The following is a 19,397-nucleotide window of genomic DNA, read 5'->3' on the forward strand; positions in this document are numbered from 1 at the left end:
TCACCTCGGAGTAAAAGGGCTTCATCCACACTGTTTGTTCTCTATGATTAAAAAAAAAGCATAACCATCTCAAAGCCACCCTACATAACTGGATTGTTTCAAGCTGTTGGGGTAGAATCTAATGAGAAACAGTGTCAAACTCCGCCGAGCAATCTAGCTAAATCAAGGCGACATTATAACCAAGATCATGATTCATCTTAATAGATTCCTTGATCTCCAACAAAGCCGTTTCTGTACTATGCTGTGCTCTTAAAACCGACTGAGATGGGCGCAAATGATTAAAAGTATCTAAAAACTCTGAAAGTTGAGTATTAATAGTCTTTCTGAGAATGTCATGGCTCGAAGGAGGGAGACTAGTCTAAAATTATAGAGGATCTTGGAGTCAGCGTTTGTTTTCAAAAGAGGAATAACACTAGTGCTTTTCCAAGAATCTTGTACCATTCCAGACTGCAGAGAGGCTGCACATATTTCCAGATACACTGGACATAGAGAATCAACAATTTGCCTGAAAATACAGAGGTGGAACGGGTCTAGAGGGGAGTCAGACTTTCACCTTTGGAGGCAGTCCTTCAGCTCCTCTTCACTGCGGGGTGAATATTATATTAGCTCATTAATTGCAGTAGGCAGCAAAGGACTACGCGCTAGTTCTGGCGTCTCCTGGGTATTTAAGCTTAATTAATTTGATCGAATCTGCATGATTTTGTTATTGAAAAAATCGCTCACCCTCATACATAAATTCATAATGACATTGCAAGGCAGGCAATCATTTTGGGATCAGTAAAGTGTGAGACAATTTTGAAAAACTCTTTACAGCTATTAATGGCTTCCTTAATCATTTGGGAGTAAAGAGTGCTATGTTCAAACCTTAAATTCCAATGGTAAGTATTCAGGGCTTGTTTATACCATAATTTGTCTTCCTCATTATAGTCTTGTCTCAAAGATCTTTCTAGTTTTTTACAAGCTTTCCTTTCTAAGGCCAGTTCATGTGAGAACCAGCGGGCCGAGGAGGTAAATCTCTTTTTTCAGTCAGATAAAGCCGGCACCACCACATTGGTCGCAAAAGAAAGCCACTTGCTTACTGTGGAATCATCCTTGGCAACATCCCCTGTAAGTATAGATCTCAAAGAGATTTAGGGCTTGATTTAGATCTTGGCGGTAATGGTCCAGCTGTCAATTTTCCACTGGATTTCCCAACTGCTTACTAGGCGGTTCACTACTCTATTTAGATGTTGGCAGGTCCATAGATGAAAGACCGCCGACAAACGGCCGTCAATGCCATGAATCACCACCCACATCAACGGAGCCATGCGCAAGCGGCTGGTGGAGGGACTCTAGCCTCTTTTACCCTATAGCTAATCATAAAGTGCCTTCCTGTTGACACAACTGTGGTGGCTAATCCTCCACACCTAAATTGGCAGACTGTGAGTAATAAAAGGATGAAACTCAACTTTTTCTGAGTTTTCACATCTCCTGCTACTATGAACCCCGTCATTCAAGTCCTGCCATTGCTGCTGCTCCTGGACCAAGAAGAAAATCAACCCCGTTTTCACCACAACAGAAGGTAACTCACTGTTTAATCTGTCATCCTCAGAATTGTCGATGAACATTAGCACTGGACTCAAACATGTTTAACAAATACTTGCAAGCAATAGTCCAGTGATGTGCAATGCATATGTGTACAATGTAATAGTCAGAAAAATGTTTAAAAACACACCTCTAGATGTTAATAATACCCACTGTTAGAAATTGGGTCTTTGGTTGGCAGTCAGGTTACTCCCTGTCCAAGCAAGGACCCTCACTCTAGTCAGGGTAAAAGAGAATCAACCTCAGCTAACCCCTGCTTACCCCCTTGATAGCTTGGCACGAACAGTAGGCATAACTTCAGAGGGCTAGGTGTAAAGTATTTGTACCAACACACACAGTAACTTAATGACACACTACAAAATGATACAACACAGGTTTAGAAAAATAGAAAATATTTATCCAAACAAAACAAGACCAAAATGACAAAAATCCACAATACATAAGTCAAGTTATTAATTAAAAACCAAAAAGAGTCTTCAGGAAGTTTTAAACACAACGCTAACACTGTTAGCGTGAAAATGTACCTTGGGCGCGTCAAAAATAACCCCGCACAGGCGAGTGCGTGTCAAAAAGGGCTTGCAATGCGTTGATTTAACTCATGGACGAGACCTTGCGTCATTTCTCCTTCAGTCAGGTCGGCGTGTGTCGATTTTTCTCTCCACAGGAGAGCGATGAGTTGATCCAGTCAGCACTCTTGGGTCCGGGCTGGCCTCGCGTCGTTTTTACATGCGAAGCACTGTTTGCGTCAGAAGTTCAGCCGCACGATGATCCGAAATCCCTGCAGCATGGGTTGCAATATCACCACCCTCCATCAGCGATGCTGCGCGTCGTTTTTACACGCCCAGCAGTGTTTGCGCCAGAAATTCAACTGCACAATGATCCGGAAACCCCGCAGCATGGGTTGCAATCTCACCAGCCTCCGTCAGCGACGCTGCGCATTGTTTCTCTAACCGCGGGCATTGATCTTCCGGTCGCCTTGTGGGCAATCATCGATTTTCAGCCGTGAAGCCAGCGGCAGATCGAATTTTCAGCCGCAGATCGGAGTCACGTCGATCTTTTCCCCGCACTGCGGTCCATGCGCGGATTTCTCACTCTTGGGCTGCCAGCTTCTCTTTTCAGGGCCCCAGGAACGAGATGGGCACCACTTGGCAGAGTAGGGGTCTCTCCAGAGGCTCCAGGTCCTGGCAGAGAGAAGTCTTTGCTGGTTCTGACACTTCAAACAACAGGAGGCAAGCTCTAAATCAATCCCTTGGAGATCTTCACAAGAAGGAAAGCAACACAAAGTCCAGTCTTTGTTCTCTAGCACAGGCAGAAGCAGCAACTGCAGGAGGGCTCCACAAAGCACAGTCACAGGCAGGGCAGCTCTTCTTCCTCAGCTCTTCAGCTCTTCTCCAGGCAGAGGTTCCTCTTGGTTTCCAGAAGCGTTCTAAAGTCTGTGGTTTTGGGTGCCCTTCTTCTACCCATTTTGCCCTTTGAAGTAGGCTTACTTCAAAGGAAAGTCTCTCTTGATTGTGAAATCCTGCCTTGCCCAGGCCAGGCCCCAGACACGCACCAGGGGGTTGGAGACTGCATTGTGTGAGGGCAGGCACAGCCCTTTCAGGTGTGAGTGACCACTCCTCCCCTCCCTCGTAGCACAGATGGCTCATCAGGAAATGCAGACTACACCCCAGCTCCATTTGTATCACTGTCTAGTGAGAGGTGCAACCAGCCCAACTGTCAAACTGACCCAGACAGGGAATCCACAAGCAGGCAGAGTCACGGAAATGGTTTAAGCAAGGAAATGCTCACTTTCTAAAAGTGGCCTTTTCGAAAACACACAATCTTAAAATCAACTTTACTGAAAGATGTATTTTTAAATTGTGAGCTCAGAGACCCCAAACTCCATATATCTATCCACTCCCAAAGGGAATCTATACTTTAATCATATTTAAAGGTAGCCCCCATGTTAACCTATGAGAGGGACAGGCCTTGCAACAGATAAAAATGAATTTAGCTATATTTCACTGTCAGGACATGTAAAACACATTACTATGGGGCTCATTCTGAGCCCGGCGGGTGGCGGGCGGCGCCCGCCGGGCGGAAACCGCCGAAAGACCGCACCGCGGTCAATAGACCGCGGGGTCATTTTGACTTTCCCGCTGGGCCGGCGGGCGATCGCCAGAAGATCGCCCGCCGGCCCAGCGGGAAAGCCCCTGCAACGCGGAAGCCGGCTCCGAATGGAGCCGGTGGAGTTGCATGGGTGCGACGGGTGCAGTATCACCCGTCAAGATTTTCACTGTCTGCATAGCAGACAGTGAAAATCTTTGTGGGGCCCTGTTAGGGGGCCCCTGCACTGCCCATGCCAGTGGCATGGGCAGTGCAGGGGCCCCCAGGGGCCCCACGACACCCGTGTCCGCCATCCTGTTCCTGGCGGGTTTTACCGCCAGGAACAGGATGGCGGGAAGGGGGTCGGAATCCCCATGGCGGCGCTGAGGATTCTCTGGCCCAGGGGAAATCCGGCGGGAAACCGCCGGATCTCCTTTTCTGAGAATGGGCACTGAAGCACCGCCAGCCTGTTGGCGGTGCTTCCGTTGCCCGTGGCCCTGGCGGTTTAGGACCGCCAGGGTCAGAATGAGGGCCTATATGTCCTACCTTAGCCACTGCACCCTGCCCTTGGGGCTACCTAGGGCCTATCTTAGGGGTGCCTTACATGTAAGAAGAGGGAAGGTTTAGGCCTAGCAAGTGGGTACACTTGCCAAGTCAAATTTACAGTTAAAAACTGCACACACACGGGAAACAGAGGCAAAAAGTTAAGGGAGAGCACGCCAAGGATGAAAAGTCTAACACCCACCAATCTGGTACTAACTGCCTTCTTGCTAATGGACACATACACAAAAGTCACAGCAATGGCAAATCAAAATGTGTCCATACAGGTATGTGCAATACTTGCACGCAAGCTACCATATGGTATACTTAAACAGTATACCCAATAGGAACTACTGAAATCCATGATAATGTGCAATTGCACTACAAAATGCTACAAGTGGGTGTACACAGAATGTACAACCAATCTTAACTCTAAACTGCAAACATGTCAGACATGTATGAAGGTCACATATCCCCCTGGTTTGTGCAATTTATGGCAAACATTAAGTTGTCATTTAAATGTAAAGTGTGAAGTTCCCTCTGTAATGAATATGTGCACATTATTGACACATAATGTTAAAATATGCACACATGCATTCTCCAGTCACAATAACAGAAGCACATATACTTTTGGTGTAAGTGTTCAGTAATATGATGAATGCTGCACCAAAACTGACATGTCCATCACAAATGTACAACACTGATGCATGCATAATGAAAATATCTAAAAATGAAAACCTGTGCTTGTCACAAATGAGAGTAAGTGCATGGGACACAAATTAGCAGAAATTACATAATCAAAACACAATTATTAACAATCCAAAAATAAGGCCGGGACAAAGGTATTTTCAAAATATGTTTTATATAAATGAGATAACTCTCTCATAACTCTGTTTTGTAGCAATTAGTTACAACAAAGGGTCAAGGGCACAAAGTCCCAAGTCTAGGTTGCATGCCCATAACTTGCCTCCTATTCACACTGCCAACATAAACCTGCTCTTGGTGGGGTCCTTGAGTTTGGGAGGGGTGGTTGTGGATTTGCGAGGGCTGGGTTTGGATTTGAGAGGCATAGATTTGGCTTTGGAAGGGGTGAGTTGGGATGTGAAATGGATGGGTTTGGGTGTGGAAGGGGTTCCAAGATGTGTGAGTGGTGTGGTTTTACGTTTGGGGTGATGGTCTGGTATGAGGAAGGGGTCAGGGCCAGGGCAAACATCAGGTCCTCTTTAGGGAATAAGATAGGGTGTTTGGGAGGGATTGGGGATTGGGAGGTTGAGGGAGTGATAGTGTCTGATGTGCACGTGTCTGTTGATGGTGGGGTTGCCTGTGGGTCTGGTGTAGGTGGTGTATGTTTTGCTTTATGTTTTTTACTGGGTGACTGAGTGTGGGCATTTGTGTAGAGGATGTTTGTGCATGGGTGGATCTGCTGTGAGGTGCTGTGTGTGGTTGTGGTACCTATGGATGTGCTGGTGCATGTGTATGTTGCAGTGGTTGTGGTGTCTGTGGGTTTGGTGGTGGTGGGTGTGGATATTTGTGTTGTGGTGGTTGTGGTGTCCGCAGGTTTGCTGGTGATTGCAGTGGATGTTTGTATCATGGTGGATGTGGTGTCTGTGAGTATGCTTGTGGTGTTGGGGGTGTTGTGTCTGTATGTGTGTGTGTGTGTGTGTGTGTGTGTGTGTTTCTTGCTCTGTTTGTGTGTGGATGTGCTGCTTGTGTGTGTTTGAGTGGGTGTGTGCAAATGTGTGTGTGTGCTTTGGATAGGATGTGGGAAGAGGGGTATGTGTAAAGAAATGGCTCCCTGTTGCAGTTACCCCCCACTTTTTGCCTGATACTGATGCTGACTTGACTGAGAAGTGTGCGGGGACCCTGCTAACCAGGCCCCAGCACCAGTGTTCCTTCACCTAAAATGTACCATTGTATCCACAATTGGCACACCCTGGCATTCAGATAAGTCCCTTGTAACTGGTACTTCTAGTACCAAGGGCCCTGATGCCAAGAAAGGTCTCTAAGGGCTGCAGCATGTCTTATGCCCCCCTAGAGACCCCTCACTCAGCACAGACACACTGCTTACAAGCCTGTGTGTGCTAGTGAGAACAAAATGAGTAAGTCGACATGGCACTCCCCTCAGGGTGCCATGCCAGCCTCTCACTGCCTATGCAGTATAGGTAAGACACCCCTCTAGCAGGCCTTACAGCCCTAAGACAGGGTGCACTATACCATAGGTGAGGGTACCAGTGCATGAGCACTGTGCCCCTACAGTGTCTACACAAAACCTTAGACATTGTAAGTGCAGGGTAGCCATAAGAGTATATGGTCTGGGAGTCTGTTTTACACGAACTCCACAGCACCATAATGGCTACACTGAAAACTGGGAAGTTTGGTATCAAACTTCTCAGCACAATAAATGCACACTGATGCCAGTGTACATTTTATTGTAAAATACACCACAGAGGGCACCTTAGAGGTGCCCCCTGAAACTTAACCAACTATCTGTGTAGGCTGACTGGTTCCAGCAGCCTGCCACACTAGAGACATGTTGCTGGCCCCATGGGGAGAGTGCCTTTGTCACTCTGAGGCCAGTAACAAAGCCTGCACTGGGTGGAGATGCTAACACCTCCCCCAGGCAGGAGCTGTGACACCTGGCGGTGAGCCTCAAAGGCTCACCCCTTTGTCACAGCCCAGCAGGGCACTCCAGCTTAGTGGAGTTGCCCGCCCCCTCCGGCCACGGCCCCCACTTTTGGCAGCAAGGCTGGAGGGAACAAAGAAAGCAACAAGGAGGAGTCACTGGCCAGTCAGGACAGCCCCTAAGGTGTCCTGAGCTGAAGTGACTCTAACTTTTAGAAATCCTCCATCTTGCAGATGGAGGATTCCCCCAATAGGGTTAGGATTGTGACCCCCTCCCCTTGGGAGGAGGCACAAAGAGGGTGTACCCACCCTCAGGGCTAGTAGCCATTGGCTACTAACCCCCCAGACCTAAACACGCCCTTAAATTTAGTATTTAAGGGCTACCCTGAACCCTAGAAAATTAGATTCCTGCAACTACAAGAGGAAGGACTGCCTAGCTGAAAAACCCCTGCAGAGGAAGACCAGAAGACGACAACTGCCTTGGCTCCAGAAACTCACCGGCCTGTCTCCTGCCTTCCAAAGATCCTGCTCCAGCGACGCCTTCCAAAGGGACCAGCGACCTCGACATCCTCTGAGGACTGCCCCTGCTTCGAAAAGACAAGAAACTCCCGAGGACAGCGGACCTGCTCCAAGAAAAGCTGCAACTTTGTTTCCAGCAGCTTTAAAGAACCCTGCAAGCTCCCCGCAAGAAGCGTGAGACTTGCAACACTGCACCCGGCGACCCCGACTCGGTTGGTGGAGATCCGACACCTCAGGAGGGACCCCAGGACTACTCTGATACTGTGAGTACCAAAACCTGTCCCCCCTGAGCCCCCACAGCGCCGCCTGCAGAGGGAATCCCGAGGCTTCCCCTGACCGCGACTCTTTGAACCTAAAGTCCCGACGCCTGGGAGAGACCCTGCACCCGCAGCCCCCAGGACCTGAAGGACCGGACTTTCACTGGAGAAGTGACCCCCAGGAGTCCCTCTCCCTTGCCCAAGTGGAGGTTTCCCCGAGGAATCCCCCCCTTGCCTGCCTGCAGCGCTGAAGAGATCCCGAGATCTCTCATAGACTAACATTGCGAACCCGACGCCTGTTCCTACACTGCACCCGGCCGCCCCCGCGCTGCTGAGGGTGAAATTTCTGTGTGGACTTGTGTCCCCCCCGGTGCCCTACAAAACCCCCCCTGGTCTGCCCTCCGAAGACGCGGGTACTTACCTGCAAGCAGACCGGAACCGGGGCACCCCCTTCTCTCCATTCTAGCCTATGTGTTTTGGGCACCACTTTGAACTCTGCACCTGACCGGCCCTGAGCTGCTGGTGTGGTGACTTTGGGATTGCTCTGAACCCCCAACGGTGGGCTACCTTGGACCGAGAACTAAGCCCTGTAAGTGTCTTACTTACCTGGTTAACCTAACAAATACTTACCTCCCCTAGGAACTGTGAAAATTGCACTGTGTCCACTTTTAAAACAGCTATTTGTGAATAACTTGAAAAGTATACATGCAATTTTGATGATTTGAAGTTCCTAAAGTACTTGCCTGCAATACCTTTCGAATGAGATATTACATGTAGAATTTGAACCTGTGGTTCTTAAAATAAACTAAGAAAAGATATTTTTCTATACAAAAACCTATTGGCTGGATTTGTCTCTGAGTGTGTGTACCTCATTTATTGTCTATGTGTATGTACAACAAATGCTTAACACTACTCCTTGGATAAGCCTGCTGCTCGACCACACTACCACAAAATAGAGCATTAGTATTATCTCTTTGTGCCACTATCTTACCTCTAAGGGGAACCCTTGGACTCTGTGCATGCTATTCCTTACTTTGAAATAGCACATACAGAGCCAACTTCCTACATTGGTGGATCAGCGGTGGGGTACAAGACTTTGCATTTGCTGGACTACTCAGCCAATACCTGATCACACGACAAATTCCAAAATTGTCATTAGAAATTCATTTTTGCAATTTGAAATTTTTCTAAATTCTTAAAAGTCCTGCTAGGGCCTTGTGTGTTAAGTCCCTGTTTAGCATTGTCTTTTAGAGTTTAAAAGTTTGTTAAAGGTTTGAAATTAGATTCTAGAAACAGTTTTAGATTCTTTAAAAAGTCTTCCAACTTTTAGCAAAATAATGTCTGATACAGAGATGAATGTGGTGGAACTCGACACCACACCTTACCTCCATCTTAAGATGAGGGAGCTAAGGTCTCTCTGTAATATAAAGAAAATAACCATTGGCTCCAGACCTACCAAAATTCAGCTCCAGGAGCTGTTGGCAGAGTTTGAAAAAGCCAACCCCTCTGAGGATGACTTCACAGAGGAAGAAATTAGTGACTTGGAGGGCAATTCCCCCCTTCCAGTCCTAAATAGGGAGACCAGGGCCTCTCAAGCCCTGTCTCCAAAAATGATAGTCAGAAATGTTGCTTCCCTCACAGGAGGGTCCAGCATTTCTGAAATCACTGAGGATGCTCTCAGTGAAGATGACCCCCTGTTAGCCAGGATGGTCAAAAGATTGGCTTTGGAAAAGCAGCTCCTAGCCATAGAAAGGGAAAGAAAAGAGATGGGCCTAGGTCCCATCAATGGTGGCAGCAACTTAAATAGGGTCAGAGATTCTCCTGACATCCTAAAAATCCCCAAAGGGATTGTAACAAAATATGAAGATGGTGATGACATCACCAAATGGTTCACAGCTTTTGAGAGGGCTTGTGTAACCAGAAAAGTGAACAGATCTCACTGGGGTGCTCTCCTTTGGGAAATGTTCACTGGAAAGTGTAGGGATAGACTCCTCACACTCTCTGGAAAAGATGCAGAATCTTATGACCTCATGAAGGGTACCCTGATTGAGGGCTTTGGATTCTCCACTGAGGAGTATAGAATTAGATTCAGGGGGGCTCAAAAATCCTCGAGCCAGACCTGGGTTTATTTTGTAGACTACTCAGTAAAAACACTAGATGGTTGGTTAACTGGAAATGAAGTGTGTGACTATGTTGGGCTTTATAATTTGTTTATGAAAGAACACATTTTAAGTAACTGCTTCAATGAAAAGTTGCATCAGTATCTGGTAGACCTAGGTCCAATTTCTCCCCAAGAATTGGGAAAGAAGGCAGACCACTGGGTCAAGACTAGGGTAACCAAAACTTCCACTGGGGGTGACCAAAAGAAAGGGGTTACAAAAACTCCCCAGGAGAAAGTGGGTAACACTAGAAACAAAGAAAAAGAGTCCTCTGTAGGCCCCCAAAAACCAGAACAGGTGGGTGGGCCCCAGGACACAACCCAAAACAAAGGTGGGTACCAGGGTAAGAACTGGGATGCCACTAAGGCATGGTGCCACAACTGTAAACAGTCTGGGCACCACACCAAGGACACTTCTTGTCCCAAAAACAAACCCCAGAACAAAATTCCTGGGGTAACCAGTGTAGCCATGGGAGATGACTCCTCAGATGAGGAGGTCTTCCTAGCCTTCAACTGGAAACAGGGCCCAACAGGTGAGTTGGAGATTCCAGAGGGAAGTAGACACTTCCACCACCTACTGGTGAATGGAATCCCAACCACTGCCCTGAGAGACACTTGTGCCAGTCACACTATTGTGCATGACAGGCTGGTGCTCTCAAACCAGTACCTCCCAGGTGAGACTGCCAGGGTAAGAGTTAGCCTAGACAGGGTCACTAAGAGGCCTGTGGCTTTAGTGCCCATAGAAGTGGGTGGCACTCTTAGCTGGAGAAGGGTAGTAGTCAGTACAGACCTCCCCCTTGATTGTCTCCTTGGAAATGACTACCCAGAGGTTAGTCAGAGCCCAAGAGAGGAACTGGTCCAGTGCCAGTCCTCTCCCAAGGATTCTGGAAGTCCTGCCTCTGCAGTAAAGGCAAGCAGGCCCCAGAAGAAGAAGAAAAGAAAACAGAGTAGGAAGGGTGGACAACCTTTAGCCAAGGTTACAGCAAGCCAAGGAGATTCTGCTCCAGTAGGGGAGAACTCCAAAAATGGCCCTGATAAAGTCCAACCTGACCCACAAGAAGTCCTGGCTAGTCAGGCAACTGTTAAAACTGAGTGGGTGGCTCCTCAGCTAACAGAAGAAAGAGTGGAAGAAGGGTGTTTACTACAAGATGTGGTAACCCCCCACTCTAATACAGCAGACAGGCAACCTGAACCCAAAGAGGCCTGTAACTTAGCCCCTTCCCTTTTAGGTGAAGAGCTAAAGGTGTGGTTCTGGGCACTGACAGCTGTCAGTGGCCTCTGCTGGGTGTTAGCCTTTATGGCTGCACTATCCTTAGCATGGTGGTCTGACCCCATGCCAAATAGCAAGTTAGGCCCCCTGACCCTATTGGTCATGGTGGGGTTACTCCAGCTCTGGGTAACCTCTCTGGGTAAGCTAGGGGTGACCCTGGCCAAGATAAGGTTAGCAGAGGTGGACACCTCTAAGACCAAAATAGAGAGAATGGGTGAAGACATAAAAAGCACAGACAAGAGGCAGTTCAGACTAGGTCCTATCACTGTGGAAGTGGGTCAGTTCCCCAGAGGGAATGACCTGAACAGGAGGATGTAAGGCAGAGTAGGCCCTGCAACAAACCAGCCATTTCCTCTACTCTTCCTCGCCTGACAGACTAGGAAGACTCTTCCAGCGTTGGCTGAGTCTCCTGGCCTGTGGGCTGGGGGGGGCTTGTGTAAAGAAATGGCTCCCTGTTGCAGTTACCCCCCACTTTTTGCCTGATACTGATGCTGACTTGACTGAGAAGTGTGCTGGGACCCTGCTAACCAGGCCCCAGCACCAGTGTTCCTTCACCTAAAATGTACCATTGTATCCACAATTGGCACACCCTGGCATTCAGATAAGTCCCTTGTAACTGGTACTTCTAGTACCAAGGGCCCTGATGCCAAGAAAGGTCTCTAAGGGCTGCAGCATGTCTTATGCCCCCCTAGAGACCCTTCACTCAGCACAGACACACTGCTTACAAGCCTGTGTGTGCTAGTGAGAACAAAATGAGTAAGTCGACATGGCACTCCCCTCAGGGTGCCATGCCAGCCTCTCACTGCCTATGCAGTATAGGTAAGACACCCCTCTAGCAGGCCTTACAGCCCTAAGGCAGGGTGCACTATACCATAGGTGAGGGTACCAGTGCATGAGCACTGTGCCCCTACAGTGTCTACACAAAACCTTAGACATTGTAAGTGCAGGGTAGCCATAAGAGTATATGGTCTGGGAGTCTGTTTTACACGAACTCCACAGCACCATAATGGCTACACTGAAAACTGGGAAGTTTGGTATCAAACTTCTCAGCACAATAAATGCACACTGATGCCAGTGTACATTTTATTGTAAAATACACCACAGAGGGCACCTTAGAGGTGCCCCCTGAAACTTAACCAACTATCTGTGTAGGCTGACTGGTTCCAGCATCCTGCCACACTAGAGACATGTTGCTGGCCCCATGGGGAGAGTGCCTTTGTCACTCTGAGGCCAGTAACAAAGCCTGCACTGGGTGGAGATGCTAACACCTCCCCCAGGCAGGAGCTGTGACACCTGGCGGTGAGCCTCAAAGGCTCACCCCTTTGTCACAGCCCAGCAGGGCACTCCAGCTTAGTGGAGTTGCCCGCCCCCTCCGGCCACGGCCCCCACTTTTGGCGGCAAGGCTGGAGGGAACAAAGAAAGCAACAAGGAGGAGTCACTGGCCAGTCAGGACAGCCCCTAAGGTGTCCTGAGCTGAAGTGACTCTAACTTTTAGAAATCCTCCATCTTGCAGATGGAGGATTCCCCCAATAGGGTTAGGATTGTGACCCCCTCCCCTTGGGAGGAGGCACAAAGAGGGTGTACCCACCCTCAGGGCTAGTAGCCATTGGCTACTAACCCCCCAGACCTAAACACGCCCTTAAATTTAGTATTTAAGGGCTACCCTGAACCCTAGAAAATTAGATTCCTGCAACTACAAGAGGAAGGACTGCCTAGCTGAAAAACCCCTGCAGAGGAAGACCAGAAGACGACAACTGCCTTGGCTCCAGAAACTCACCGGCCTGTCTCCTGCCTTCCAAAGATCCTGCTCCAGCGACGCCTTCCAAAGGGACCAGCGACCTCGACATCCTCTGAGGACTGCCCCTGCTTCGAAAAGACAAGAAACTCCTGAGGACAGCGGACCTGCTCCAAGAAAAGCTGCAACTTTGTTTCCAGCAGCTTTAAAGAACCCTGCAAGCTCCCCGCAAGAAGCGTGAGACTTGCAACACTGCACCCGGCGACCCCGACTCGGTTGGTGGAGATCCGACACCTCAGGAGGGACCCCAGGACTACTCTGATACTGTGAGTACCAAAACCTGTCCCCCCTGAGCCCCCACAGCGCCGCCTGCAGAGGGAATCCCGAGGCTTCCCCTGACCGCGACTCTTTGAACCTAAAGTCCCGACGCCTGGGAGAGACCCTGCACCCGCAGCCCCCAGGACCTGAAGGACCGGACTTTCACTGGAGAAGTGACCCCCAGGAGTCCCTCTCCCTTGCCCAAGTGGAGGTTTCCCCGAGGAATCCCCCCCTTGCCTGCCTGCAGCGCTGAAGAGATCCCGAGATCTCTCATAGACTAACATTGCGAACCCGACGCCTGTTCCTACACTGCACCCGGCCGCCCCCGCGCTGCTGAGGGTGAAATTTCTGTGTGGACTTGTGTCCCCCCCGGTGCCCTACAAAACCCCCCTGGTCTGCCCTCCGAAGACGCGGGTACTTACCTGCAAGCAGACCGGAACCGGGGCACCCCCTTCTCTCCATTCTAGCCTATGTGTTTTGGGCACCACTTTGAACTCTGCACCTGACCGGCCCTGAGCTGCTGGTGTGGTGACTTTGGGGTTGCTCTGAACCCCCAACGGTGGGCTACCTTGGACCGAGAACTAAGCCCTGTAAGTGTCTTACTTACCTGGTTAACCTAACAAATACTTACCTCCCCTAGGAACTGTGAAAATTGCACTGTGTCCACTTTTAAAACAGCTATTTGTGAATAACTTGAAAAGTATACATGCAATTTTGATGATTTGAAGTTCCTAAAGTACTTACCTGCAATACCTTTCGAATGAGATATTACATGTAGAATTTGAACCTGTGGTTCTTAAAATAAACTAAGAAAAGATATTTTTCTATACAAAAACCTATTGGCTGGATTTGTCTCTGAGTGTGTGTACCTCATTTATTGTCTATGTGTATGTACAACAAATGCTTAACACTACTCCTTGGATAAGCCTACTGCTCGACCACACTACCACAAAATAGAGCATTAGTATTATCTCTTTGTGCCACTATCTTACCTCTAAGGGGAACCCTTGGACTCTGTGCATGCTATTCCTTACTTTGAAATAGCACATACAGAGCCAACTTCCTACAGTATGGGATTGAGAAAGGGTGGGAGTTGGGACAGGAGGTTGGGATGGGTGAAAGGCTGTTGTCAATGACGAGGCCATACTCTGGAATGACCTCTCTAAGACAAACATGGCACTGTGAAAGCCTTCCAGGTAAGCTAGCATCTGTGTCATCTCGCAACTAAGCCCTTGGATGGCATTAAGTAGTGTAGCCTGGCCTACAGAGATAGTTTGCAATAGGTCAAAAGCCTACTCACTGAATGCAGCCTGGGAGACAGGGGAGGGACGGAAATGCCTGAAGCAAAGGCAATGCCGCCCCTATTAGGGAGGCAGCTAAGGTCAACTGGGGGGAGTAAGGGGGAAGGTTGGAAATAGAAATGTGGGTGGCGTACAACCATGCATGTAGAATTGTTGCACTATGGTCTGCCACCACTAGGTACTTCTGTGGAGGCAGAGATGATGTTGAGCCGTTTGTGGCCTCCCTGCCAATCCCCTCACCCTTCGTGGCACTGGAATCACTCTGTGTCAGTGGTGTCTGCATCAGTACCACAGTTACCAGCTTCTTCCCTACCGATGTGGCCGATGTCACCTTTGCCTTGCCCTGATGATGCTGAAAACACAGAAACAGCAGTTTGAGTGTATCTGTGTAAACAGAATGGAATATGAAATTTGAACACAAAACATTTGCCAAGTCTACTCATTAAACCAGCTTCAAGGCCCTCAAACTTGGCTTCTTTATCATCAGCATCTCTTGCATGTAAGGAAGAATTCCACAAACCATTTGCTCACAATCTAGAAATTCCCCATGCTAGCGCTCATATCATGTATGCCTTTTGTTTATCATCCTTTTTTATTACTCTGCATGGCAAACGGCTTAAACTGCAGATTATCTGTAGATAACTTTCGGGATTTTCCTGCTGCTGGCATTAGTCATGTTACGTTAGCGCTGGGATGCCTTAGGGTAACTACACGCTTTATAAATCCTTAAAACTAAACTAAACTAAATACATAGGCCTGGATTCATTTCTAACCCACTGCAGTACAGAACAAAAACATATTCAAATTTCTAAAAGAGTCATTTTTTGGGTCCGATATTGACTCTTCAAGATGTGATACTCCAACATCTTGGTGATATGTAACCTCCCATCTGCAAACGTCCTTTTGAGCATCACTTTTTTCACCATCATTGATTTCTCATCTGGACATAACTAAGGACACTTGTATGTAATTTGGGGTAAGTGTAACTCTTTCACCTATGTGAACACATTCCGGTCTGTTTCAATCAATGCAGTTTGGCATAAGAATTCATGTTGGTTGACAGAGACTTGCTTAAATGCACATTTGGGAAGGAGCAAAGCTTTATGACAATCTGCTACTGGGTACATCACTGACTTGAATCTTGTTAGTGAAAAATATTTCTAACGTATTTCAGATAAGAATTGATGCCATTATACACGTTTCCAGTCCTTTTAGAGCAAATGTTCATGATCATTTTGCCATTGTACCAACTTACCAATGTAAAGTCTGACACATCAACTGTGATGCCATCTCAGCAGCAATAGGGCCTACATTATCAACTCACATTTGTGATGGAGTATCACACCTGAGCCAATCCTCAAATGGAGCATGTTTGATACAAACATCCATATGACATGGAGAAAATGCAGGTACCCCTTTTCGCATGCAGGTGTATCTGCTCAAAATAGTACTTGGCTTGTGATGAGGAAGCCAGAGAAAACATTTAGCACAAAACAATACACCAAACACAGCATCAGTCACAGTCTGATAAACTTACACCTTCAGAAATCCTCGTGTGCGTTGTATGTGTGTCACCCATCTTGTTAATTCAAACAACATTGCTGTAAGTAAAAAAAAGTTAAACAAGAATAGCTACACACATAACCTCACCCCCTTGATGCTGATGTTGGGCCCTCAACTGCCCATCAAGCTCTGGATAGGACATTGCAAGGATTCAGGCCTTTAGGGGGGTTAGGGTGCAGTGCACAAACTTGCCTCAATGGGAGGTCTGGCCGAGCTGGACTTGGGCTGACTTTTAGGTCCAGCATCAGAGGTCCTACCAGCTCTTCCTGCAATGCAGGCTGCACTGCCTATGGACCCCCATGATCCACACCTTCTTGATGATAGCCTTCCAGAGGTCCCACTTTTGATGAGCGTTGACCTGTATGGATGAGAAAAAATAACGGCAAATGAGTTTTTTAGGGATTTTGTTTGTCTGTACTGGAGTGGCACAATTTTGTTGCATGTCTCACATGCATTTCCAGTACAAATTTTTCCAAACATTTAAAATTTCCTAGGAAATACTAATTGGCAGTGATCTGATGAGTACCTTAAACACGTTTTATCTCCTCATTCCAATCCAGGCCACAAACATCTTCTAGGTCAGGGCTACAAAATCTTGCCTGTAGTGAGAGAAAATCTGGATTACTCCAAATCATTGTGAGACACCAAAGGCCTAACAACCTGTACAATATTTTCACATACCCACCATGCACAGTACATTGGCTTCATGCCTTATCTTCATAAAGCCATATACTATGATTTGCACTGCATACAGTGACTAAGGGCAATATGTAAGGGCTGCCATCTGTCAGTGAGAGCTTGGTGTTGGTTGATGTTTCAACACACGTATGTAATAATGGGATATACTTGCATGGATGATTGAGAGCTTGTGTCATTTAGACTTGTAGCACAAGAACAGCTTTCCCCATATGTGGCATCATCACATGTTTGAAAAATATAGATACTCTTATTTCAAAATATGTGATGTAATTTCACTTAACAGAACAACATCAAACAACTTCACAACTTTGAAGATTCTTCTTGCACTTACATTTCACTCATTTTGACATGGGCTGTATGTTTACACTCATACTAGTGGTACTATGTCAACTGGCGACTGGAAATAAGGGGCCTGCAGTTTATCTAATGGATTTGTGAGCATCATGAACAGAAAAGTGTGCTTATTCTTTCAGGTGACCTTTTCATTTTAATGTACAGACATTTTTAACATTGTCAAATAGCAATCTGTACCCAGCTAAATCATTCAGCTAAATCATTCAGTCCTTTACATTAACTCATGAACAAAAGGGGATGAATTAACATGTGTACAAAGGAGGAACAAGTTATTTGTGAAACATTTCCTACTCAAATGTGTACCTGTTCCTCTGGGTTCCCATACAGCTGGCTCTACAGGGACAGGACCTCCCTGGTGAGGCTCTCCAACTCCTCATGGGAGAAGGCAGGGGCCTTGTCACCTGCTTTGCCTGGCATTCTGGCTCCCAGAGGTCGGTAACAGCAGCAAAACCTGAGGAGGTGTTGTTGGCTGCAGTGCTGGGAGGCAAGTGAGCTTTTTTCCGGATGCCACATACAAGTACACGGCATACGCACTCTGTAGTAGAGAAGGACACAGCGTAGCTGTCACGCACATTAGCTTATGGCAGTGCCTGTCATTGAGTGTTCCACCTACTATGTGGTCAACTTCTGCAGACGACCGTTGGATAGCCAATGCAAGGCCAGGCACCTGCCATTTGAGGATGAATGGCTGTGTATTTTTATTTTGTTTGTGCATCATTAGCACTCAAAATGGTGGTTACTGTGTATACATATCTCCGATTCATTCAACACTGTTTTACTGTCGGCAAGATATGACACATTAAACAGTGAACCGTTACCGTGTTTGACATCAATAGTGCCATGGTATATGTAATACTTCCGTTGACAGTAATTTTAAAACAAAAAATCAACAAAAAAAATAATGTGCAACTAATACACACAAAAAAAATGACGTAAAAAGATATTGATTTGCAGTAACATAGATGTTTGAAACTTATGGTAACATATGTGACACAATAAGATCACTAATCTAACCTGGGTTTGTTTTTCTTAAATGCAGACATATGAACCCAGGGATGTTTGGGGGCCTTGCCACCATAGACAAAAGGGACATAATCAAAAAGTTAAGATCAAATAGGCAAACTGTACTGGATTTGTGTCAACAGCTGGAGCCTGATCTCATGCCTCGCAATAGAAACACAACAGCAATAACACCAATAGTGAAACTCATGGTAGTACCTCATTTTGTGGCCACTAGCTCTTTTTAAAACACTGTGGCAGCATCCAAAGGCAGGTCACAGCCAACTTTCAGTGGTGTGCTACAAGAGACCATACGCCAATGATGAGACACATCAACAGCTTCATCCAGTTTCCAAGAGCTCAGGATTTGGCCAATGTGAAGGGAGAGATTTATGATCGGGTGGCCTACTACTTGTGGTTACAGCAACAGATAACACACATATTGCCTTGGTGCCACCACACACAAGGGAACAGGTCTACTGCAATCGGAGGAACCTCCATTCCATCAATGTTTAAGTTGTCTGCTAACCAGATTTATAAATTTCAAGTGTGTGTGTGCTTCCTTTCCTGGGCCAACCTATGATTCCTATGTATTATCGAACAGCACCATACCCCTGCTAATGTCACAACTTGGACCTGAGAGGGTCTGGCTTGTTGGTAAGCACTATATGACTTGACGATTTGCTTTAATCCTAGTTTAGGAATGTACAATGGTCTGAAATTATTTTAATTTTTCATAGTATTGCTTCCATGTAGGAGACTCAGCGTATTCTAGCCAACCATGGTTGCTGGCATTACTGAGGAATCCAACACTGCCAGGGGAAGTCCGCTTCAGTGAGGCCAATGGAAGAACATGGAGGCCAGTGGGCCGAGTTTTTGGGCTACTGAAGGCCAGATTTAGGTGTCTGGACAAGACTGGTGGAGCCCTCTTCTACTCACCCGATAAGGTGTGCCAAATCACAGTTGGCTGCTCCATGCTGCACAACATTGCCCTGAGACAAAACATTCCTATCATAACAGAGAATGGAGACCATGAAGAGCCACTCGATCAGGATTTCAAACTGCCCAATGAAGATGACAGTGGTGAAGAGGAAGGAACTGACCTAAGTCAAGATATCACCTACCACTTCTTCACCTGAGTGTAAGTGTACCCTTACATATTGCATCAGCCAATGTCAGAACAGCTTCTGACCTAAGGAACATATCAGTCTGCAATAGTAATTTGGTAGGAATGGTCAGTTCAGGAAAGTCCTATGCAAATATGTTTCTGGATCAGAGTTTCCCTACATTGACTACTGTTTTTATTTACATAGTTTAACTTTGTTTGTGCTAAGCATATGTATCCTCCTAAGTTGTCATTTGAGTAAAACTGTATATGTGAAATAATTAAAGT

The 19,397-nt window shown here is 47.0% G+C and overlaps 1 long non-coding RNA gene across 3 annotated transcripts in view; it reads right to left on the minus strand.

Annotated features, from left to right (window-relative positions):
* LOC138297367 (uncharacterized) overlaps window positions 1–19,397 on the minus strand; it is a 299,615-nt gene that overhangs the window by 199,049 nt on the left and 81,169 nt on the right. The gene's annotated exons all lie outside the window — the stretch shown is intronic.

Source organism: Pleurodeles waltl, chromosome 5 (assembly GCF_031143425.1).
Source record: "Pleurodeles waltl isolate 20211129_DDA chromosome 5, aPleWal1.hap1.20221129, whole genome shotgun sequence".
Classification (NCBI taxonomy): domain Eukaryota; kingdom Metazoa; phylum Chordata; class Amphibia; order Caudata; family Salamandridae; genus Pleurodeles; species Pleurodeles waltl.